We start from the raw sequence: 26,565 nt of genomic DNA, 5'->3' as shown, positions 1-26,565 counted from the left end.
CGCGGAAGCCCTACGTGATATTAGGAAAAAAAAAAAAAAGACTCTGAGCACTATGGGACTTAACATCAGAGGTCATCAGTCCCCTGGAACTTAGAACTACTTAAACCTAACTAACCTAAATCAATCACACAAATCCATGCCCGAGGCAGGATTCGAACCTGCGACCGTATCGGTTGCGCGGTTCCAGACTGAAGCGCCTAGAACCGCTCGTCCACAGCGGCCGGCCAATATTAGGCAGGTGTTACAGTTTCTTTGCCTCTTCAGTGTATACAAACAAAATGGCCTCAAATGCTTAGCCTAAAGTAAACAAGCAGCATTTAAATTCAAGTGATACTCGAAACTGCTAGCAGAGCATCGTGCCCAGTGCCATTTTCTGCAAGGGCGCCAATGTATGACGCTGCTTTCTGTTTGGGCTATTTGTTACAATTGTGGTGATTTTGTCCCTGTTCTCAAGAAGTCACGCATACACACAGGACTGTAAATATTTAACAACTACCGTCGCAGTACATTTTCGGCAAACACATATGTGTGTGATACTATTCACGGGTTTTCGAAAATTCGTTTAATTTGTTGAATTTTTCTCAGTGTCCAATAAATATCCAGTTTTCAAGAGAACACACGTTAATACTGAACTGTAACTGCCTGAACAATGGCATCCATGCCGCAGGACCATATAGTAGTGGCGATATTTCCTTAAATTATACTTTTTCTCCTTAGTAAGACATAAGCAGTAGCTATTTATATGTCTCTTCTATTATATTTAAACCAGTCATAGTGGCTATCCAATGTCAGTTCTGCAGCACATTTCAGGTCGTCATGTGCCTCCGATAGAAGGTCTAAGGGGCTTTCCTTCGTTGATTAAACGCATCTTATATTTTACCCACCCGTCAATTAAAGTTATTTTTGCTACTGCCATCTGGCCCTTTTCCATTCAGAAATGATGCGTAAAGAGAAAGTCTGTCAGTAAACCCACGCAATTTCTTGTTGCAGTTATTTCGCGATACATTCGTGGGAGGAGGTAATATATTGTCCTCAACACTCAGAAGAAACGGCAATGAGATCGCATATACTACTCCATTACTGCACTTATATTACCCCATCAAGATTCAATTTGGTGACGTTAACACTGCAAGAAATTGGAAACAGTGTGAAACAAGACTCATCAGACCAAACGAGTTTATTTCATTGCCCTATAGTCTAGTTTTAATGGCTTTGGCTCTACATTTTCCTGTTAAAGGCATCTGCGTTACTGATAAGTAATTTTTGAATTCCAGCTTGCCCTGCATTTCCCCTTTTACGCCGCACCTTTCGTGTTGTTTTGGAGCTGACAGGGTTCACGAGTACAACACTCTATTCTGCAATGATCTGCTGCTATCATCCTCTTATGTTACGTCACAACCCTCTTCAATAACGGTCCTTCAGGATCACACAAGAAGCACACTTAGATTCGACATAACACACTCACAATTACACAGAACACTGTTCTGATCACAACTGTCACTTGCAATGTACTGAGGACATTGCACGGGTGATACTCATGGTCAAATACAAAAGCATAAACTGGAAGCTTGGCGAGCATTTACATTTATCGTGATGTTTCATAATTTTCTCGAATTCCTTTATCTCATCCATCTGTAGCAGCAACCTAAAAGTAATTTCTTTGATAGGGATTTGGCGAAGTCTATTAGATACATAATTAGATACATACATCACTTCATTTTCTTTAGAGATGTGGAATGACAGTTCAGTGTTTGCGGAAACTGTTTATCATGGTTTTTTTCCTAAACACTGTGGAATAATTATATGTAAAGAGTCCAATCCATCGTATTCTGATAATAGAAGCCACATGTTTTTAAGCAAATAGGTTTATGGCAATATTCCCGACTACTAATCTACACTAAAAACAGACCATCTAAATTACCCATGTCAGCCCCATTTTAGAGTATTGCTGCATAGTGCCACTTTTCCTCACGTTCCTTTCAAACTACAGTCTTTGATATATTCCTACATCATTATAAATTCTGTTTCACCAAAAAACGTACTACTCTATCGTTATTCCGACCGAAGTGGTGACCTTTTCCTACAACAATGAAACTGGTTGTTCCAATGATCTCTGCAAGACAGGAAGAACAGTCATATATTATAAAAGTCCATTCGCACTCGATAGTAGCTCCCTTGGTTGGGGGCCCCAAGAAGTAGATTCGAGGTACGTCGGTTATATCATGTACATCTATATCTCCCACATATGTAGTGCACATGTGCATAGTAGTGGTTGCTTTAGAAACAAAACATAAGCTACTTGTAGTTTACAGTGTCTAGATGGCGTATTGATGGGTTTTATCTGTGCGATACAGGTTTAACATTTACATATCGAATATAAAATCTCAGCCTTAGTTGAATGCAGTTGCTTTGAATTCACTTAGCAGCATTTCGTGGGAATATGCCATCTTTTCTGGCAACATATATTCCTAGTACTGTTACAATGTTATACAACAGTACACTGTATCGTTTAAATAGATGCGATTGCCTGGCAGGTCGGCCGCAACCAATCACATTACGTAATTTTATCAGGATTACTGCTTTGGAACTTCTTCCGGGGGTGGATTATATTTCCTTAAGAATTCTGAACATGAACCTGAACCCAACATATGCATTAGCTTCATGAGTCCTATATAAGTTCGCTCGAGGTGCCTAGGTATTTTACGGTAGTTAATGTTTCCATCAACAGCATAGAAGATTTCTAGTCCTATTTATGGGCAGCATGCGAGCACCCTACATTTAACAAATATCCCACATGCCCACAAGCCGTGGAGAGTGCATCGTACCACTACTATCGCCTTCTATCCCCTTTTCGAGCAGTGCGCGAGTAAAAATTAACTGTCTGTATAGCTCCATGCATGCCCTAATTTCCCTTATGTCTCACGAGAGACACGACAACTTTTCTGTTGCACATTCACAGGGAGTATACCAACCCAATACTGGCGTCGCAGTCACGTGATGCGACTGTTTCGCCGGGCAGCCACAGACAATTACATTACACGATTTTGTCACTAGAAGTGTTTTGCGAAATCATACCTTTCTCTCAGCCTGACATCTGCTTCCAGTTTAGGGGACTGGTTACTCCTAGGTATTTTATGGTAGCTGCTGTTTCTCATGATAGTGTAGTAGAACAGTACTGGACTTCTGCCTCGTATTTATGCAGAATATGTTACATCCAACATCAGTTACAGTTCTCCCTGTACGATCACTGCCATCTTTCTCTTATATGTAGCTGCCTCATCTGTGGCGTGACTTCGGCGCACTGTTATGCAGAATGTCTGCTGCAGAAGCAAAGTAAACCACATGCAGCTTACGTAGTATTACAGCCCTCCCACTTTGTCTCTTTCTCATAAAAGTCAATTCTTGACCTATTTTCTATTTGAACCAACCTTTTTCAGATAACGAATGGTAATTGCACCGTATCTTATGTTAACAGGATCTAATATTATTTTTCTGTGCAACAGACATAGATACAGCTGCGTGTGGCATGCTGTTTATAACATAGAAGAGCATACGTGTTATCCAATGATGCACAATAACGTAGCACAGGTCGGTTTTTTCGAGGAAGGTGTAAACATCATGATGTAATCATATTAATAACTCATCTATCTAGGTACAGAATGTTGATGTATCACTTTAACATTAAAAACAGTTGCATTCTATGAATGTATACAATTATACACCATTTTCCGCTAACTGTATCATAGTATTGCGTCTGTGGGCGTCTAACACAGAATATACAAAACATATGCTTGCCTCCCACGTCAGAAGTACAAACAGAGTAATGTGAGTGTGCATTGCCATACATCACAGCAGAAGTATTACTGTGTTTTATTACCAGAGTAGTTAAAATACGGGGGAAAAGCTCTAAAGAAAAACAGCATACACTACATTTTCCATTATATACATGCTGTCACGTGCTACCTCAGTGGGGGCGTATATATTCCTTCTACAGTTTTACATCAATAAGGTTATATTCGAAATATTGAACAGATAATTGTTAATGTTTTTTCTACAAACTGATCCTTAATGGTAATCGAAATGTATGCGGATTCTCTTTAGTAAATTTGCCAAATGATCTAAGTGTCTCGTAGTAACACATGGTACTGGGATTTCGGAAATATGCGGAAATACGCAAACTCTCTCTCTCTCTCTCTCTCTCTCTCTCTCTCTCTCTCTCTCCCCCTCACACACACACACACACACACACACACTCACACACACAGGCATGCACAGATATGGGAGATAGTTAGACGATTTAGGTATTCTGCATTGTCGTATAACTTTATACGTCTAAATGATGTAGGCGTTTTTCTGTTCAGGTAATAGATCATCATTCCATATTGTGACAAGTTATATCTACACTGTGCTACACAATTAAAAGGTCACTTCTCCGAAACCCCGTAACTGTCTCCCATTACGGTGCAGAAGTTTGAAAGGTTTGTGCAACCTTCCTCTGTAATGTTGCACCCTCGGGCACGGTGACTGTTCAGGCAGCAATTTGTCAACAAACGCGAAAGATGCCAGAGCACAGAGACTCATCTGAGCTCTAAGGTCGATTAATAGCTTCACATTGGCACCAAATGTCACCACAGTTCTAGCGAATACCATGGAAGACGTGTCATGCGATGGGTGGGTAATCACACGGCGTCTCACCCACGGCTCTATGATGGAGGTCGCATGTGCGATTTTTTCTTATTTGTATCCAAGGAAAACATTTCAGACACAACGCCAGATGGAATCGACTCGAAAAGGCCTTAGAGGGTAGCATAAAGGGTGTCACTGAGAGTACCCCTTTCCTTAGGACACTTATTCCCACCCACTTTGTGGTCGAAATCGACTGTTTGTAGCTCGATAACCAACAGGGTGGCGTTGTTGTCAATATTCCACACTGCTGACACACCCAGGACAATTGAATCCATCCCTAAGGACATCGTGTGGCTGCAACCCCATTAAACGGGATATGTCTCCTTAGGAGAGTACCGTGGCCGCAGTTCGTGCTCTGGTGTATGAGATGGAACAACTAGGGTCCGTTCAATATCATTGGACGAAATTTGAACCTGATCCAAATCAGCATCGGATGTTAACGTTTGTACACTCTTCCTTTTTTGCGTTATACTGTGACATTATCAAGGGGTGAGAAGTGCAACATTTACACGAGAGCGGTAGAAACGACAAAGGATCCCTCTGAGAGTCCACCCGGTTCAGACGCACTCTCCATATTACCCAGTCGCCTTTATTTCGCACATTAAAAATGTAGCTGTACAGACAAATCGATACACATTGAGTTTCGTTCTGCTGCTTTTCTAGTACCTGACGGCAGGCATTCCCTTTGACACCCCTTAGATTCTGCCACACAGCTGAATGGGTGTTCCGGTACAGGCACATTATCACAGGGCTCAACAAAATGTTATGGGTGTTTCGCACTGAGATGGCCGGAGTAAGAACATTTGCCGTTTTATTCTAGCATGTCTCAATGTTGCATCCCACACGAAGATACTAAACAAGAGCGTTGAAAGGGCATTAACAGCCTTCGGTGCTTTGGGTCAAGTTGAAAATCGTCAGATGGTATTGAATGCTGCCAAGTAAGTCCATCATATACAAGACAGCATATGATTTGGTCGTGCTTCAGCCCAAATGGATTTGATCATGTTCTATGGAGTTGCAGACCCACAATGTCCTTAGAGAAAGATGGGATGGTCCTGGGTGTGTCGGCAGGCGCGTTCGCAGAGGGAGGGGTGGGGGATACAAATGGGTGCAGCTTCCCATAGTGAGAATTTGTTTACTTTACGAACATGAAAAAGGATCAGTAACGGCGCCGCCCGGATTATTATGCTTAAAATACTTGGGAAACTATCACTAAAATGACCTGAAGGTATCAATAAAATAACGTTAAAATTGATGTAAAACATTAATAAAGTGAATTACTAAATGAGGTAGTATAATGAACAGCTTTACATGAGGTTGCACTGAAACTGCAAACAGGAAAATTACAGTAAAATCACCACATTTTGTATGTAAGAAACCTCATTCTTTGAAGATGTACATTCATGCTCAAAAGTATCCGAACGACCTGCATTGCATTTCGTCTGATTTGCATGCAACCCACATAACACAGCTGTCGAGCAGGTCCTCTAATCGCTCCTTGGTAAAGTCGTTTGAATATTGGAAATGGTTCCAACAAGTCACCACAACAAAACACTGCGCTGTATCGCAATAACTCAAGATGTAAAGTAATACCACGATACCACAAATATCAGGGAACACCTTATCACAGATAAGACTGTCCTTAAGGCTTGAAAACTCACATTATTTGAATAAATGATATACCTGAAACGTTATCACTCTCATTATTACGTCAGATAGGTAATGCATTGAGTAATTTCGTCGTATTTATGATTTCCTCTTCGAAGTAACATACCGTACTTGTCATTTAACACAAAATGACATAAAAAATTTACGTTATTCCCGAGCAGCTAGTTGAGAATACGTATGAACTTCAAATAACACGACGAACCGTCTCGTTCTGCATATGGATTCAAACCTAGGTCATGCAGACTATGATTTCGTGACTGACGGAAACTAGCAGTCGTTCCTGACTAGCCATACAGAGAGTGATATACATCGATTATAGACAGAATCAGTTAGCAAATATCAACATCAAATTACATAGCGTAAACGTTTTTAAACGGACGCGAATTACTACCCAGCATCTATTCTCCCTGTTAACGAACTACTTGCTTCTTCACAAGTAACTGACTTCAAATTCCGTGAGGTAAAGCTTTATGTAGGACAGGGATTCCTACCCAGAACATGATCGGATGGTTATCGAAGCATATATCGGATTTTCTCGACAGTAGCTAGATGTTTCAAGTGAAATGACGAGACGAAACATGAATTTTTTCCTTCATAGGACTCCAGCCTGGCAATTATCGCTGTAATATTCTAGAGAAAACGAATGTTAAATATGAGTTTGTTACACCAGCAGAGACGTGTGAGCATGTTTGAACTAGAAATAATATGACGACGAGTTCAGTGCTGACTTGGAATCGAACCCCACCCATATCGTTATTGACTACACACAAAGAGGTGTCAGCTATCGATTTTTTCTCCACCAGCTTCTCGGAATAACATCCTTAAACTTACAGTGATCTCTCAAATAGTTCTGTGTCTCACTGTGAGTCAAAAACGTCGTTTATCGTTAGTGTTGACAACGAATGAAAATGCATTAAAAATCAAAATTATTATCCACCAGCAGGTAAGTGTTCTCATGCTAGAGTGACGGGCCAGGATTTGAACCCATTCACGCACAGTATGTGGAGATGTTAAGTAATTTGCAGTTTTGAACAAACAACCAATTGTAGTCGAGCTGTATTGTCACGAAGGGATCAAATTCTGCGTTAAGGGCGGTCTCAGTTGCATTCCCAGTTCAGAACCAATTTTATCGACAAACGGAAGCTCAAATAAAAGATGGAATAAATATCCTGTGATCCTGCATAGCATTTGTTTCGTCACTTGAAATATATAACTATTATAAGAAAGGTTACTGGTGATAGAGTTTCTACATGTTGCCACTCCTGACTTTATTGTGGTTTAACCTAACGTATAATTGTGAATTTCAGACCACAATGCCATTATATCTTCTTCACTTGGCGTAGCCAGAAGAGAAGAGAATCTGTCTCTTCCTATCAAAAATCATCGGCAGAAATTGGAGTAGAACCCACACCATCAGCATATTAACCTATCATTAATCCAACAGACCACCAAATACTAATCGTTGAAACCCATTTCTCTATCATAACACCGTTGCGGCACACTCCATGAGAATTATGACACACATTTTCCCTATAGTGGTTTGCAACATGTTAAGTACATTCATTTACTTGGTTGACCGAATCGCCATGAACTAGCTGCCTTGGCTACCCATTGCATACATTCGACTCTGTTTTGTAATCACCAAAATAAATACACGTAACTGCCACCTACACGGAACTGCCAACAGTGTAGGATGCAGAAAATTTAAACAGGAAGTCCTCCTTTCCATTTGAGCTACTCTATTGCGCTATCTATTTATTGAAGCTGTCGTGCAGTGCAAAAGAAAAGCTGTAACTGTCTGTCTCTCAGATGTCGAGATCCGGCCATATGCATTATCTCACAGCACTGTGGAAGGCGGAAGTTCTGGAATAATTGTTGTTGATTTCTGTAGCTTCTATAGCTACGTTTCAGGTAGTAGCGTAATGGCAAACGTCGCGCACTGTACATAAGCTGTAGCGAGTTCAACTACACTCCGTACTACACTTTTTTAAAACGAAATTCTGCTGTCTGCTGACGTTATCAATTTAATTCCCTTCATCTCAACCCAAAATAGTCGCATGTGGATAAAGGGCTAGCTGTTAGACAGCTGCGTTATGTGGGCTGCATGCAAATCAGGCGAAATGCAATTCAGGTCGTTCGGATACTTTTGAGTACGACTCTACAAGCATTGTTGTGCAGTCATCTTAGGAGTATCGTAGGTTATGACAGTCAACACGCAGAATTTCTCGAAAGTGAGGGAACGTCCGTTGCCGGATAACTGTTGCTTTAATTTGAAAATCTTTCAACATTTCCGGAAAATAATGGAACCTGAAATTTGATAATTTACTTTTCTTTTAAAATCGATCATAAAAACAGATGCACGGAAAGGATATTTCAGAAATGAACATCACGTGTGGTACAACATCGATACAAAATATGGATACTTCTGTTTCCATACCCATTGAATAAGTTAACAACAGTTAGTGAAGTGACAATGACAGCATGCAGATCAACCATCAATTAATTTTCTGCATGTGTGAATACACTCTTGAGCATCGTTTTTGTTGCCAGAATATGCTGGATTGTAATTCTTGTGAACATGAGTACCTCATAAGAAAAATGCCGTATCAACAAACTACTATTAAGCTACATTAAAATATTATGAAGCTGCGTATCGACAGAGTGACGAAACTACACGGTCTAGTCGCATATTAATGTGTTCAGCATCAGCGCACAATAATATGTCAACGAGAGCAGGTGGCAATACTAAGAGCGGATGGTACATAAAGCTTGTCGGGGGCATGTAGAAAAGAGTGCAGTCGTTGTCACAATGCAGAATCGGAATTATTTATCTGGCGTTCCAATACGTATGGTCATTGCCTTTGCGGCAATGGCTGAGCCAGATGCAGCTGCCTGTCCTGTTTCAGAGGATGATTCTCAGCCTTTAAGGTCCGGGCAATCGCAGAGGGTGGGCTTATTGGTAGTTCGGAGCTCCAGTGTTAGGCGCGTAATGGGGCCCCTAAGGGATATGGCTGCTAAGGAGGGGAAGAAATCCAGTGTGCACTCCGTGTGCATTCCGGGTCGAGTCATTCCTGATGTGGAAAGGGTCCTTCCGAATGCCATGAACAGCACAGGGTGCAGCCAGCTGCAGGTGGTGGCACATGTCGGCACTATTGACGTGTGTCGCTTTGGATCTGAGGAAATTCTCTCTGGATTCCAGCGGCTATCTGATTTGGTGAAGGCTGCCAGTCTTGCTTACGAGATGACGGCAGAGCTCACCATTTGCAGTATCGTTGACAGAACCGACTGCGGACTTTTGGTGCAGAGCCGGGTGGAGGGTCTGAATCAGAGGCTCAGACTGTTTTGCGACCGTGTTGGCTGCAGAATCCTTGACTTGCGACATAGGGTGGTGGGGTTTCGGGTTCCGCTGAATAGGTCAGGAGTTCACTACACTCAGCTGGCGGCTGCATGGGTAGCGGAGGCTGTGTTGCGTGGACTGGGCGGTTTTTTAGGTTAGAAGGCCTCGGGGTGGGTTGCAATCTCAAAGGGTGCATGGCAAATACAGGACGTGCTTGGATCAAGGAACAGTCGGAATTGTAGTTGTGAAAGTGTTGTAGTTGTGGTGGGAAAGTCCCTGTGCTTCAAGTGCTAGTAGAAAGCACAGAAGCTGAAATCGTTATAGGCAGAGAAAGCTGGCTAAAGCCTGAAATAAGTTCTGCAGAAATTTTTACGAAGTCTCAGACGGTGTTCAGGAAAGATGGATTAGGCAGAATTGGTGGTGGAGTGTTTGTGCCTGTCAGTAGTGGTTTACCTTGTAGTGAAGCCGAAGTAGATTCTCCGTGCGAATTGGTATGGGTGGAGGTTATACTTAACAGCCGAACTAACTTTATAATTGGCTCCTTCTACCGACCCCGAGACTCCGATGGTATAGTTGCTGAACAGTTCTGAGAAATTTTTGAGTCTCGTAACAAATAAATACGCACTCATACGGTTATAGTTGGTGGGGACTTCAACCTTCCCTCGATATGTTGGCAAAAATACTTGTTCAAAACTCGAGGTAGGCAGAAAACGTCTTCCGAGATTGTCCTAAATGCTTTCTCCGAAAATTATTTCGAGCAGTTAGTCTACGAACCCACGCGAATTGTAAATGGTTGCGAAAACACACCTCACCTCTTAGCCACAAACAATCCAGAGTTAATATAGAGTATCATGACTGATACAGGGATTAGTGATCACAAGGTCGTTGTAGCTAGGCGCCGACCGTGGTGGCCACGAGGTTCTAGGCGCTGCAGTCCGGAACCGCGCGACTGCTACGGTCGCAGGTTCGAATCCTGCCTCGGGCATGGATGTGTGTGATGTTCTTAGGATAGTTAGGTTTAAGTAGTTCTAAGTTCTAGGGAACTGATGACCTCAGATGTTAAGTCCCATAGTGCTCAGAGCCATTTGAACCATTTTTTTGTAGCGAGGTTCAATACCGTTTCTTCCAAGTCCACCAGAAAGAAACGCAAAATGATTTTATTTTAAAAAGCTGATAAAGTGTCAATGGAAACCTTCCTAAGAGACAATCTCCATTCCTTCCGAACTGACTATGCAAATGTAGACGAGATATGGCTCAAATTCAAAGATATAGTAGCAACAGCAATTGAGAGATTCATTTGTTCCGTGGGACCAAATTAAAGAGAAATCGCGAAGGTCATGGAACAAGTCAATACATGAAATTATAACACGATAGTAGAAACAGATAAAACGAAATATAAAAATCATATTCAGGCGACAAGCCGTAAGTTTAAATAAAGAAAATCAACAATGTAACACTGAAATTTGCTAAATTTTTTAGCGTTTCAGGAGCTCCTCGACAGAATAGAAGGATTGAGCCATAAGGAAACTCTTCAGTTTAGACTTAAAAGACTTTGGGCTACTGCTAAGATATTTGAGTTCTTGTGGTAGCTTATTGAAAATGGATGCCGCAGAATACTGCACTCCTTTCTGCACAAGAGTCAAGGAAGTGCATTCCACATAGAGATTTGATTTCTGCCTAGTATTAACTAAGTGAAAGCTGCTAACTCTTGGCAACAGTCTAATATTGCTAACAACAAACGACATTAAAGAAAATATATACTGTGAGGGCAATGTCAGAATTCCCAGACTATTGAATAGGGGTCGACAAGAGGTTCTCGAAATTACACCACATATAGCTCGAACAGCCCGTTTTTGAGCCAAAAATACCCTTTTTGAATCAGAAGAATTACCCCTAAAAATAGTACCATACGACATAAGCGTATGAAAATATGCGAAGTAGACTACTATTCGTGTTGAACTGTCACTTATTTCAGATACTGTTCTAATTGTAAGTAAAGCAGCATTTAGTTTCTGAACAAGATTCTGGACATGGGCTTTCCACAACAGCTTACTATCTATCCGAACGCCTAGGAACTTGAACTGTTTCGTCTCGCTTATAAAATGCCCACCTGTCTGAACAAAATATCATTTCTTGTTGAATTGTGAGTTAGAAACTGTAAAAACTGAGTCTTACTGTGATTTAGCGTCAAATTGTTTTCCACAAGCCACGAACTTATTTCATGAACTACATTATTTGATACTCTTTCAGTATTGCACACAAGATCCTTCACTACCAAGCTGGTGTCATCAGCAAACAGAAATATTTTGGAATCACCTGTAATACTAGAAGGCATATCATTTAAATAAATAAGAAACAGCAGTGGCCCCAGGACCGACCCTTTGGGGAACACCCAACTTAACAGTGCCCGATTGCGACTGAACATCAGTACCACTCTCAATATTGCGGAGAATTACCTTCTGCTTTTTGTTCTTAAAGTAAGAGGTGAACCAATTGTAAGCTACCCCCATTACTCCATAATTGTCCAACTTCTGCAGTAATATTTTGTGGTCAACACAGTCAAAAGCCTTCGTTAAATCAAAGAAAACATCTGGCGTTCTCTCTTAACAACATGTGGGCAGGGTGGGTTCTTCCTTGGCTCGGGTATGAGGTCGAATGAAACATCATTTTTACATAAGATAACTTTTACTGAAGATTTGTACAACTGTATCTTACTGAATGTTCTGGTTCGGAGAGCGGCAGCTGTGTCGTTTGTTAAGTCTTCTGCTGCGGCAGCGGCGGCGGCGGCGGCAGCGGTGGTGGCGTCTGATTACGCGTAGCGGTGTGTATCTCGTGTCGCCGTCTCGCCCAGTTGACTGGAGACGCGCAGCGCGAGGTGGCCCGTTTAATTATTGCGAGCGAAGTCGTGCATCGGATGGTGATACCTTGGATGTGGCGTCCCAGTGTTTCTCTTCTCTAAGCGGCCACGTGTGTTGCGCGTCGGCCACCGGAGCGGCGCGGCGGGGGAAGGCCAGTGTCCTGGACTCGAACCACGGACTCCCGCTTGCCAGTCTTCGGCTGTCAGATCTTCATCCCAGCTCACAGGTGACTGCTGATGTGAGGCCGTCTCCTTCCAGTCCTCACGAGTCACCCGGGTATGTAAAAATCAGACTTCAAATACCTTTTATCTTCTGTCTTCTGGCGCTGAGGCTGCTGCTTGCTAATCCATTACAGCGGCGGACTTGGTGCGTCTGTGCATGATGTAGTCTCTTCTTGCATGACGGTCTTCAGCACCGAAACTGACTTAAAACAACTGCTACGCTTCTTCACTTCTTCGTCTTCTTCGCCTCTCGTCTCCGCCTCCGTCTCCGTCCTCGTCTTCGTCTCCGTCTCCGTGCTCGTCCTTTTCTCTAGTCCTCAGTATCTCGGCCTGTTGCTTCCTAAAGTGCTATTTTCCGACTTAGGCAATCTGCATTCGTGTGTTTTTTGCCTGGTTTATGGATAACTTCGAGATCCATTTCGGAAAGAAATAGGGCCCAACGCGTGAGACGACTAGATGGATCCTTTAACCCAAGCAACCATTTTAAAGCTGCGGGGTCTGTAATAACCTTGAATTTCCTACCATACAAGTAGCATTTAAAGTATTTGATGCCATAAATAACACTTAACAATTCTTTCTCCGTTGTGGAATAAATTCTTTCTGCCGTTGTTAGTTGTCTCGAAGCGTAGGCTATGGGGTGTTCCGTGCCATTAATATTCTGACTCAAAACAACTCCTACTGAATGTCCACTTGCGTCACAGGATAAAATAAATTCTTTATTATAATATGGGTAGACTAATACTGGACTGTGTGTTAACTTATCTTTAAGGGTTTGAAAAGCTGATTCAAAATCTTCAGACCAATGAAATTTTGCACCCTTTTTCAATAATTGGGTTAAGAGTCGGGCAATTTCAGCGAAATTTTGAACATATTTCCGGTAGTACGATGCGAGACAAATGAAACTTTGTACTTCCTTACCAAATGTAACAGTTGTGTTACTAAATGTGACAATTCTATCACTAAATGTAACTGGGTTTTCTCTTTTGATGCAAGTCAATTGTCAGGATGAGCGTTCTAAAGCATTCTGTCAGGGTGAAAATATTAAATAAATTAACTTTTCTCTCTTAACAACATGTGGGCAGGGTGGGTTCTTCCTTGGCTCGGGTATGAGGTCGAATGAAACATCATTTTTACATACGATAACTTTTATTGAAGATTTGTACAACTGTATCTTACGGAATGTTCTGGTTCGGAGAGCGGCAGCTGTGTCGTTTGTGAAGTCTTCTGCTGCGGCAGCGGCGGCGGCGGCGGCGGCGGCGGCGGCGTCTGATTACGCGTAGCGGTGTGTATTTCGTGTCGCCGTCTCGCCCAGTTGACTGGAGACGCACAACGCGAGGTGGCCCGTTTAATTATTGCGAGCGAAATCGTGCATCGGATGATTCCTTGGGTGTGGCGTCCCAGTGTTTCTCTTCTCTAAGCGGCCGCGTGTGTTCTGCGTCGGCCAGCGGAGCGGCGCGGCGGGGGAAGGCCAGTGTGGCGGACTCGAACCACGGACTCCCGCTTGCCAGTCTTCGGCTGTCAGGTCTTCATCCCAGCTCACAGGTGACTACTGATGTGAGGCCGTCTCCTTCCCGTCCTCACGAGTCACCCGGGTATGTAAAAACCAGACTTCAAATACCTTTTAACTTCTGTCTTCTGGCGCCGAGGCTGCTGCTTGCTATTCCATTACAGCGGCGGACTTGGTTCGTCTGGGCATGATGCAGACTCTTCTTGCATGACGGTCTTCAGCACCGAAACTGACTGAAAACTACTGCTACTCTTCCTCTCTTCCTTCGTCTCTCGTCTTCGTCTCCGTCCCCGTGTCCGTCTTCGTCTTCGACTAGCTACTAGCGAGTAGGCGTCAGTGCTGCCACTCGTTGACAAATAATTTACAGTAAACTTCGAGGTGTATCAATTTGAACAGCCGCGCCCGACGGAAGGTTAAGTTTCCTAACCTATCTTTTCGATGAAGGTATCTAAAATTCCTTACTCCGACCTGTAGACTGCCAGTTATGTCTTGCTGATGACGACATCCGGACATCCTCCTGGGTGGCAACCGCCCAGAGATCCAAAGGGAGTGCCCTTTTTCGCTCTGGAATATATTATCCTAGAGGATGTCATATCATTGTACCACACAGTAGAGCTGCATCCCCTTGGGAAAAATAGCGGCTGTAGTTTCCCCTTTCTTTAGCCATTTGCAGTACCTGTACAATATGGCCATGCTGGTTGATCAGTCAATCAACTGCTTAAAAGGCGGCTGCCACTCTTCAGGACCCACATGTTTGACTGGCCTCTCATCCGATACCCCTCTGTTGTGGTAGAAACTACAGTACGGCTATGTCTATCGTTAAGCAAGCAAACCGCAGCACCACGACATACGTCATGGTTCACTATCGATAAATATCATTAAAGCTCCCAATTGCCTTTTAGTGACTGAATATGAGGGTTAATCTATGGAACTACTGTAGCGATTTTCTTACGGTAGTAACTCTTAGTTAAAATGAGGAAGGTTTGTGTGTAAAATTAATTACAACTACGCCAAAGAGAATTTTCCTTCACAGATACTTAATACTACCGTCGCGAAGCTGGGTTAGGTCGCTTGTGTTTACTGTCTTTAAGTAAAAATACAGTTAAGTGTAGAAAACTGCTATCATGCAGATTATTTATTTAACGCACTGGAACGTAGCATTTAAAATTCCTGTAGATAATGGACTAGGTGCGCCAGCTGCAGGAGTGTACTTGAAGTATACCAGATTTTGCACCAAACTGATATGAGAAAAAGTGAACATCAGTTGGGTGTAAATACACTCCTGGAAATTGAAATAAGAACACCGTGAATTCATTGTCCCAGGAAGGGGAAACTTTATTGACACATTCCTGGGGTCAGATACATCACATGATCACACTGACAGAACCACAGGCACATAGACACAGGCAACAGAGCATGCACAATGTCGGCACTAGTACAGTGTATATCCACCTTTCGCAGCAATGCAGGCTGCTATTCTCCCATGGAGACGATCGTAGAGATGCTGGATGTAGTCCCGTGGAACGGCTTGCCATGCCATTTCCACCTGGCGCCTCAGTTGGACCAGCGTTCGTGCTGGACGTGCAGACCGCGTGAGACGACACTACATCCAATCCCAAACATGCTCAATGGGGGAGAGATCCGGAGATCTTGCTGGCCAGGGTAGTTGACTTACACCTTCTAGAGCACGTTGGGTGGCACGGGATACATGCGGACGTGCATTGTCCTGTTGGAACAGCAAGCTCCCTTGCCGTTCTAGGAATGGTAGAACGATGGGTTCGATGACGGTTCGGATGTACCGTGCACTATTCAGTGTTCCCTCGACGATCACCAGTGGTGTACGGCCAGTGTAGGAGATCGCTCCCCACACCATGATGCCGGGTGTTGGCCCTGTGTGCCTCGGTCGTATGCAGTCCTGATTGTGGCGCTCACCTGCACGGCGCCAAACACGCATACTACCATCATTGGCACCAAGGCAGAAGCGACTCTCATCGCTGAAGACGACACGTCTCCATTCGTCCCTCCATTCACGCCTGTCGCGACACCACTGGAGGCGGGCTGCACGATGTTGGGGAGTGAGCGGAAGACGGCCTAACGGTGTGCGGGACCGTAGCCCAGCTTCATGGAGACGATTGCGAATGGTCCTCGCCGATACCCCAGGAGCAACAGTGTCCCTAATTTGCTGGGAAGTGGCGGTGCGGTCCCCTACGGCACTGCGTAGGATCCTACGGTCTTGGCGTGCATCCGTGCGTCGCTGCGGTCCGGTCCCAGGTCGACGGGCACGTGCACCTTCCGCCGACCACTGGCGACAACATCGATGTACTGTGGAGACCTCACGCCCCACGTGTTGAGCAATTCGGCGGTACGTCCACCCGGCCTCCCGCATGCCCACTATACGCCCTCGCTCAAAGTCCCTCAACTGCACATACGGTTCACGTCCACGCTGTCGCGGCATGCTACCAGTGTTAAAGACTGCGATGGAGCTCCGTATGCCACGGCAAACTGGCTGACACTGACGGCGGCGGTGCACAAATGCTGCGCAGCTAGCGCCATTCGACGGCCAACACCGCGGTTCCTGGTGTGTCCGCTGTGCCGTGCGTGTGATCATTGCTTGTACAGCCCTCTCGCAGTGTCCGGAGCAAGTATGGTGGGTCTGACACACCGGTGTCAGTGTGTTCTTTTTTCCATTTCCAGGAGTGTAAATAAATCAATAAGGTCTGGACACAGACAGAAATATTAACACTGTGATTTGTAGAAAGAAAAGGAGTGATCCTTGCGAGTGAAGTTCCTCAAAACTGGTGCTGTGTTAGTAAATTTCGACACCGTATGCGGAAGCAGATGAGAACTGATATTTAAACTCTAATTGTAATTAATAGCAAAATCCAGTCGCGAAATACTTTCGCACAAGTCAGTTACGTTTACAGATAAGATTATTTATTAACTTGCGGACCAAACTCACAATAACATCATTTAAATGCAGATAAGAGCTTACCAATATATAGTCATGTGCAAATTGACTTATTAAATCCTCCAATGTAGAAAAATTAAGGCACTGACAAAAATTAGTTTGAGATCCAATTTCGTTAGAATATTTAATCCAGAATGAGATTTTCACACTGCAGCGGAGTGTGCGCTGATATGAAACTTCCTGACAGATTAAAACTGTGTGCCCGACCGAGACTCGAACTCGGGACCTTTGCTTTTCGCGGGCAAGTGATCTACCATCTTTTTTTTATTTTTTTTTATATCGTTGACAGTCGGTTTGAATCTTTTCAGGACATATTTTACAGTGAAGCACCTTGGAATTTGCAAAGCAGAAATCAATGATATTAACTTAATTTACTAAGTCGAAATCGGACGAAGATTGATGTTTAAAGGCATTCTTCAGATTTCGCATAAGAAATTTTTACTAGCAGTTTGCAACTCCATTAATTAAAATGGAAAATAAAAGGCTGTAGTCAGCGGCTTCTACCGTGATTCGAACTGCTGTGTCTTATAGTACAAGCACTGCAACGCACAAGGGAACCTCTTTATATATATATATATATATATATATATATATATATATATATATATATATATATATATATATATATATATATATATATATTCATTTCATTGTTGCCCTTATGGACAGTGTTTGAACTCGAAAATCACATGATGACACAATTTTCACTTCTTTCCTTTCTTCCTCTTCTCTTCCCAAAATCTCTTCATCCTTTGGCTGTGCTCCTGTTTCCTTTGCTCTGTCCATAATGTTCCTGTCTTCTTTCTCTCCTTTACAATAAATTTTGCACTCCTAACTTTGTTTCTGAAGTATTTCCTGTCTCCTATCATTTGCCTGTTGATCCCTATCTGCCTTAAGTCTACGTCTATTTCATGATACCAATTTGTTTTCTTGCTTGAGCTGTTTACTACATCAAAAATTTTCTTTGTAAGTCGGTTGTTGTCCATTCTCTGTATGTGCCCATAGAAAGTTAATCTGCGTTTTCTGATCGCGTCTGTTAGTCTGTCAGTGTGCTGGTACAGCTCTTTGGTAGGTCGCTTCATCCATATGCCATCTCTGTGAATTGGTCCAAATATTTTTCTGAGAATTTTGCGTTCTATTTTTTCTGTGTCTATGATGCCTGATGCTCCAATTGTGGTTGTTTCTGACGCGTACAATGCTTCTGGTAATACAACTGTTTTGTAGTGCCTAAGTTTGGCCTGCCTCGATATGCTTTTCTTATTATAATGTGACCATGTGAGTTTGTATGCCTTCTGGAGTTTCTTCGTTCGTTCCATGTTAGCCGCCTTGTTTGATCCTCCCATTTGTATGTACTCCCCTAAATACTTAAATTTTTCGACTCTTTCTACGGATACATATACAGTATGCATGGTGTGTACATTGTTGGTCTGTCGTTCCATATATTGTGTCTTCTCGTAAGATACCTGCAGACCTGTTTTGGCAGCTATTTCATGCAAGCATTCCAGTGCTTCCTTTGCCTCCTGTGTATTATTGCTGAGTATGGCTATATCATCTGCAAATGCGAGACATTTTATGATTGTTTTGGTTTCACGTGTTCTTCCCAGCTGTATTCCTTTAACTTGTTCCTCCCACTGCTTGATAATTTTGTCTAACACCATGTTGAACAGGATTGGTGAGAGCCCGTCTCCTTGTCGGACACCTGTGTGTATGTGGAAGGGTTCCGAAATTTCTCCCATGAACTTCATCTTGGAGGTAGTGTCTGTAAGCGTCTGTTGCATAAGTTCCCTGGTTTTTCTGTCGATACCATATTCTTCCAGTACGTCAAAGAGTGTCTGTCTGTCTATGGAATCATATGTTTTTTTAAAGTCCACAAAGGTAACTACAGTGTTTCTTGCCTGCCTGACTTTCAAAAGTGTTCTTAAGTTCCAGATCTGTTCGATGCATGATCTCCCTTTTCTGAAGCCTGCCTGGTATTCCCCAATTTGCAGATCTGCTTGTGGTTCTAGTCTGTTTAATAGCACCTTAGAGAAAATTTTGTATGTAACTGGTACTAGCGAAATGCCTCTGTAATTGTTTGGATCTGACTTATCACCCTTTTTATGTAACGGATGGATCAATGCACATTTCCATTCCTTTGGCACCTTCTCTGTGATCCAAATTTCGGAGATAATCTTATGGATTTTTTTGGTGATGTTTTCATCTTGGAGAGTCCAGATCTCGGCGATAATACCATCTTCTCCGGCAGCTCTGTTATTTTTCATTTGTTTTATGATTTCCTCTATCTCTTCTATTGTGGGTGGATCAGAATCGGCATTAGATGTGGTTTTTTGGAATGTTAATTTTCCTGTAGGTTTTTTGCAATTAAGAAGTTTATCAAAGTAATGTTTGAGAATTTTACAGTTTTCTTTTGTGTTTGTTTCCAGGGATCCATCTATTCTTCGGAAGCAGAGGCTAGGGGGTTGATAGCCCTTAATATTTTCTTTGAAAGTTCTGTAAAAATTTCTTGTGTTATTTCTTTTGAAATCTTCCTCAATTTCTTTTAGTCTGTTATTGTCATATGCTCGTTTTTCCCTTCTGATTTCCTTCGATGCTAGTTTCTGAACTTCGTGAAATTCTTTCCATGTTTCTGAATTTCTGTAGCTACTGAACTTGTCCCATGCTTGCTTTCTTCTCTCAATGGCTTCATCACAATTTGCGTTCCACCACCTATGTTTGCGTTTTCTAGGTGGTTGTCCCCAGCACATAGTCTTCTGAACTGCCTTCGCCAGATCTTTCCATGTGTCTATTGAATGCCTATTAATTTCTTCAACGATTTTATCCCTGTTTATCTTCAAGTATTCCGGATCAGGTTTGACTATTTTGTTTTGCACTGTCTGTTTCAGTCTTGGGATTGGCCTAATCTTAACTTGTAGCAAATAATGATCAGACTCGAAGACTCCTTTACGTGTTCTGACATTTAGAATTTCCCGCGAATTTTTCTTGGATATGGCCACATGATCAATCTGAAATTCTCCCCACACTGTGTTGGGTGCTTTCCATGTTGTAAGTTTTCGTCTTGGTTTTTGAAATTGTGTTGACATGATTTTGAGGTTAAAGTTTTGACAATATTTTATGAGGTGTTCCCCATTTCTGTTCGTGCGAATATGTGCTGAGTATGGGCCTGTTATTTCTCTGAATTTTCTCTCCTTACCAAGCTGCGCATTGAAATCACCCATTAAAATTTTCACATGTCTTTCTGGTACGTTGTTAGTTACTTCCTCCATGTCTTCCCAGAAGTCTTCAATTTCTTGTGGCTTCTTTCTGTTATGGTCATTTGTAGGTGCATGTGCGTTGATAATTGTGTATGCTTTATTACCTGATTTGAAGGACAGTGTCGAGATACGTTCTGATATTGAATTGAAGTCTATGATGTTATCCATGACTGATTTGTGTACTGCAAACCCTGTACCAAACAATAATGGTGTTCCTCTTCTGACAGCAGGTTTACCTTTGTAAATCCTGTAATGTTCTGTGTCGAAATGGTTTTCATCTACGAAGCGCATCTCTTAAATGGCAAGAATTTTGATGTGAAATTTATCTAGCATGTCTGTCAGTTGTTTTAGTTTTCCAAGTTTGAACAGAGTGTTTGCATTGAGAGTGCCAAGGTAGTGCTTGCGAAGAGGTTTTGAGAAGCTCCGACTCTTCTCCTCATGATGTTCCTGGTCCCCCAGAATCCGATGACCAGGAAAGTCCAGTCCGTTGACTGGGGCCTGGGGTAGCGGATTTCTTTCCATTTGTTCCATCATGATTACTTCAAGTTGAAGTTGGTTGTGGTAACCTTTAACAAGATCACGGTAATTGCAGACTTGATTGTTGCGATCAAGCCATATTTCACTGCCGCACCAACTAGGTAAACAGACGCAGACCACTAGTCGCTGGATACCAGAACAGACACTAATGGATTTCTTGATGTTGTGTGTTTGGTCCGCGAGAGCTATTTTATTTCGCTCAAGTCCGCCGGCAAGCCGGTGAGGACCCCCCTATCCGCCACCTGGGACGCGCCACGTCGGAGTATCACCTCTCCGCCTGCTACGACACCGTAGTAGGTTCGTGGTATATATATATATATATATACAAAGCAAAAGTTCTTCAAGGTACCGGTTAAACATATACAAATGAGTGTTAGGTAAACAAATTATTAGAATAACATTAAATACAACAAAATATAACATATCCTGTTTTCCTTCTTTTTCTTTTTTTTAATAATTTGTAGCGAACAAACTAAAAGTACATATATATTCACTATGCAAGAGTTCTTCAAGGTACCATTGAAACATATACAGGGTGTTTCAAAAATGACCGGTATATTTGAAACGCCAATAAAAACTAAACGAGCAGCGATAGAAATACACCGTTTGTTGCAATATGCTTGGGACAACAGTACATTTTGAGGCAGACAAACTTTCGAAATTACAGTAGTTACAATTTTCAACAACAGATGGCGCTGCGGTCTGGGAAACTCTATAGTACGATATTTTCCACATATCCACCATGCGTAGCAATAATATGGCGTAGTCTCTGAATGAAATTACCCGAAACCTTTGACAACGTGTCTGGCGGAATGGCTTCACATGCAGATGAGATGTACTGCTTCAGCTGTTCAATTGTTTCTGGATTCTGGCGGTACACCTGGTCTTTCAAGTGTCCCCAGAGAAAGAAGTCACAGGGGTTCATGTCTGGCGAATAGGGAGGCCAATCCACGCCGCCTCCTGTATGTTTCGGATAGCCCAAAGCAATCACACGATCATCGAAATATTCATTCAGGAAATTAAAGACGTCGGCCGTGCGATGTGGCCGGGCACCATCTTGCATAAACCACGAGGTGTTCGCAGTGTCGTCTAAGGCAGTTTGTACCGCCACAAATTCACGAAGAATGTCCAGATAGCGTGATGCAGTAATCGTTTCGGATCTGAAAAATGGGCCAATGATTCCTTTGGAAGAAATGGCGGCCCAGACCAGTACTTTTTGAGGATGCAGGGACGATGGGACTGCAACATGGGGCTTTTCGGTTCCCCATATGCGCCAGTTCTGTTTATTGACGAAGCCGTCCAGGTAAAAATAAGCTTCGTCAGTAAACCAAATGCTGCCCACATGCATATCGCCGTCATCAATCCTGTGCACTATATCGTTAGCGAATGTCTCTCGTGCAGCAATGGTAGCGGCGCTGAGGGGTTGCCGCGTTTGAATTTTGTATGGATAGAGGTGTAAACTCTGCCGCCTGAGACGATACGTGGACGTTGGCGTCATTTGGACCGCAGCTGCAACACGGCGAACGGAAACCCGAGGCCGCTGTTGGATCACCTGCTGCACTAGCTGCGCGTTGCCCTCTGTGGTTGCCGTACGCGGTCGCCCTACCTTTCCAGCACGTTCATCCGTCACGTTCCCAGTCCGTTGAAATTTTTCAAACAGATCCTTTATTGTATCGCTTTTCGGTCCTTTGGTTACATTAAACCTCCGTTGAAAACTTCGTCTTGTTGCAACAACACTGTGTTCTAGGCAGTGGAATTCCAACACCAGAAAAATCCTCTGTTCTAAGGAATAAACCATGTTGTCTACACCACACTTGCACGTTGTGAACAGCACACGCTTACAGCAGAAAGACGACGTACAGAATGGCGCACCTACAGACTGCGTTGTCTTCTATATCTTTCACATCACTTGCAGCGCCATCTGTTGTTGAAAATTGTAACTACTGTAATTTCGAAAGTTTGTCCGCCTGAAAATGTACTGTTGTCCCAAGCATATTGCAACAAACGGTGTATTTCTATCGCTGCTCGTTTAGTTTTTATTGCCGTTTCAAATATACCGGTCATTTTTGAAACATCCTGTACAAATGACTGTTAGTTAAACAAAAAAATATTAAAATGAAAAACATTAAATACAACAAAATATAACATAGTCTGTCTTCTTCCATTTTTTTAAGTTTGTTGTTGTTTTTGGTCGATGCATGAGAACGTGGATAAGGGTGTTGCATCATGTGACAGGTAGGCGTGGTACACCCCAACTTTGAGGGGGGTCAAGGAAGACGCTGCGGAGAAAACCGGCAAAAGTTTGTCGGTAAGATGGTTTTCGGGTGAGGGTGCTATGCGCGGTCACAACTTTGTACCAGAAGTCAAGGACTGTATGCGGCCCACTCTCAAAGAGGTATTCTAAAGCCTGTCCTCGAAACCAGATTAGGGTATGGTGCTTAGCAAGAGGGTAGTGAAATGTCTGGGGCAACAACAGGAAATCCGGGGTTACCGTCGTTGGCGGGGCACGGAGGTAAAAGCCCACGATTCGTTGGATGAGGAGCCATACGTTTTGTTTCAGGGGGCACGTAAGACGGTGCTCGTCGGTGTCTTCGAGCTGACACTCAGGGCAGAGTGGGGAGGTGGCCAGTCCTATGCGATAAAGTCGACTATTAGTCTGGAATTTTCCATAGACTAAAACATACCAGAGTGCAGACACAGACGACGGTAAAAAGGGTGCATGCACACACCCCCAAACCGTGCGCCAGTTAATGTCAGGATGCTGTAGCACCATGGGGTCGCAAGGGTTGGACAGCATAAACAAACGATAATAATCTTTTGTACGGTGAGGACGGGTGACTGGAAGATCGGCCCGAACGTAGCTGAGTTCTATGAAACAATTGGCGACGTGGTATAATAATGGAGAAATAGGTGCCACATTGATCGGTGGATCGAGAGAAGCTGGTCGGAGGATATGTAAGAGACTGCGTGTTAAGGACGGGACCGGTCCCTGCCAGTGCCGCAACAGAGTGTGGACAAAGAGTGCAGAAGACCGTACCCGTACGTTTACGAGTCCGAGGCCACCTTTTGCAGGAGGCAGTGTTAGGGTATTCTAGCGGACTTTGAAAAGTGCCCCTGCTGACACGAAATATCCAAAGGCTGATTGGATGCGGCGGCCAAGGAGTAACGGCGTTGGGAGGATCTGGGCGACGTGTACGAGTTTAGGGGCGACATACATGTTGACATAGGACACACGTTGCAGTTGGTTTAAGTTACGGTGCACTTGACCGCGGACATGGTGCCGAATCGACTGCAAAAGCCGCCGGTAAGCCAGGGCCACGGTGCGGTGTGTGGAGCTCGTAAATTCGATACCCAAGTAACGAAGGGTGGCACTGACTGGGAGTGGGGTCGGCACCATAGCCGGGAGGCCGCGCCCAATGTGCATCATAGTCGATTTACGGACGTTAAGAATGCTACCAGAAAGACGTCCATACTGGTGGATCCATTGGATGGCGTCATTGAGTTCCGTGGAGGAGCGGGTGAGAAAGAGGAGATCGTCCGCATAAGCCCTACAGCGAAAGGTGTAGTCACGCAAAGTGAGGCCCTGCAGTCTAGAGGTAAGTCCAGTGATGAGGGGCTCAAGTGCAATGGCATATAATAAAGTAGACATAGGGCATCCTTGACGCACAGAGCGGCGTATAGGAATCGGTCCTACAAGCCTCCCATTGACTTGTACCATCGAGACCGCGGGAAGTAGTAACCGGCGAATGGCATCGACAAAAAGCAATGGGAACCCCATACGTGTCGCGACCATGAGGAGGAATGGGTGTCGAACGCGATCAAAGGCACTCGTGAAATCGACGGATACCAGTGCTGCACGAAGGCGACAAACCGACGCCAGTGCAATGAGGTCACGGCATTCTCCTAGGGCTGTTTGTAAGGTGGCCCCACAACCACGTGCAGTCTGCTCAGGTGAAAGGACCGTAGGTAAGACGGTGCGTAAGTGCGCTGCTAAGAGCCGTGCATAGATTTTATAGTCTGCATTCAGTAGTGTAAGGGGGCGATATGCAGAGACATGAGACCCTCCCTTCGGTTTAGGCACAGGTAGAAGAATGCCAGTGACGAATTCAGGTGGAATTGGGAAAGACGGAGTAAAGAGTTCCTGAATCATTTCCGTCCAGCGAGGAAGCATTAACGTGGTGAACGCCCGGTAAAACTCCACTGGGAGACCATCTGGTCCGGGTGATTTGTTCTTGGCCCCTTTGTTGATCGCATCTACCACCTCTTCTGCGGTGATTGCAGACATCATGGACGTTGACTCCGCTACGGTGAGGGTCCGATCAGGGGAAGGACGGAGATCATCAGGAATAGGCGTCGCCGTCGGTTCATCATCATAAAATTGGCGATAATGTTCAGCAAAGGCAGACACCGCTGCCGCCTGTGTTGTGTGGTGAACACCATCGGAGGTCGTGATGTTGGGGACAAAAAGTCGACGTCGACGACTATGGTCGGATGCGGCATGGATTGTGGATGGGGTTTCGTCGTGGAGGAGGTCTTGTCGTCGGGAACGCACCACGACACCATGCAGTCGTGCACGTTGAAGAGAGAGGAGACGAGCTTTAGTACGCTGTCGTTCCCTATGGGTGTCAGGTGATGGAGGGAGCGCATCGAGCTCACGGAGGATGGCGTAGTGAAAATTTGTGGTGTCTCGATGCCATGCTGCTGCTTGCTTGCCACATTGTATGAAGGCCTTTCTGATCGCAGGTTTGGCACATTTGAGCCACCAATGGAACGTGGATGTGTACTACGGAAGGCGTCTTTCGCAAGACGCCCATGTAGTGGCAATACATTGTCGGCAGTGTGGATCATTAAGGAGGGAGGTATTAAGCTTCCAGTAACCTCTGCCGCGCCACACTGACTGAGGTGGCAGAGCCAGGGAGCAAATGACGGCGCAGTGGTCCGAAAATGCAAGGGGCCAACGTTCAGCTTGGGCGACTTCATTGCCAAGGTGGGCAGAGACATAAAACCGGTCCAGTCTGCTCGCAGAATGTGCTGTATAATGCGTAAAACCGGGGGTATTGCCATGAATTTTCTCCCAAACGTCCAGTAGATGAAAATCTTCGATTAAGGTGAGCAGCGCCGGGCATGGCGAATAACCAGGCGGATGGAGGACACAGTTAAAATCGCCTCCCATGATAAGGCGATCATAGCGTCCAGAAAACAGGGGCGCCACGTCATGTCCGAAGAAAGTGGACCGCTGCCGACGGTTCGTGGAGCCAGACGGAGCGTAGATATTGATGACGCGCGTGTCGAAGATGGTAACAGCCATGCCTCTTCCACAGGGAAGTATTGTCGTGTCCTTGAGTGGGATTCCTTCGCGTATGTAGAAAGCCACTCCACGCCCTGATTGATCACATGTGGAAGTGTATGAGTCGTAGCCGTAGACTGGTGGTAGGGTGGCAACGCGTACTTCCTGAAGAAGGGCGACGTCGACGTCAGGGGCCCGAAGCATGTCACATAGGAGTTGCAGCTTGGGTGCAGTGTCGATCATGT

This window comes from Schistocerca nitens, chromosome 3 (genome assembly GCF_023898315.1).
Source record: "Schistocerca nitens isolate TAMUIC-IGC-003100 chromosome 3, iqSchNite1.1, whole genome shotgun sequence".
Taxonomy (NCBI): Eukaryota; Metazoa; Arthropoda; class Insecta; order Orthoptera; family Acrididae; genus Schistocerca; species Schistocerca nitens.
The sequence above is the reverse complement of the archived record's forward strand: the minus strand, read 5'-3'. Positions refer to the sequence as shown.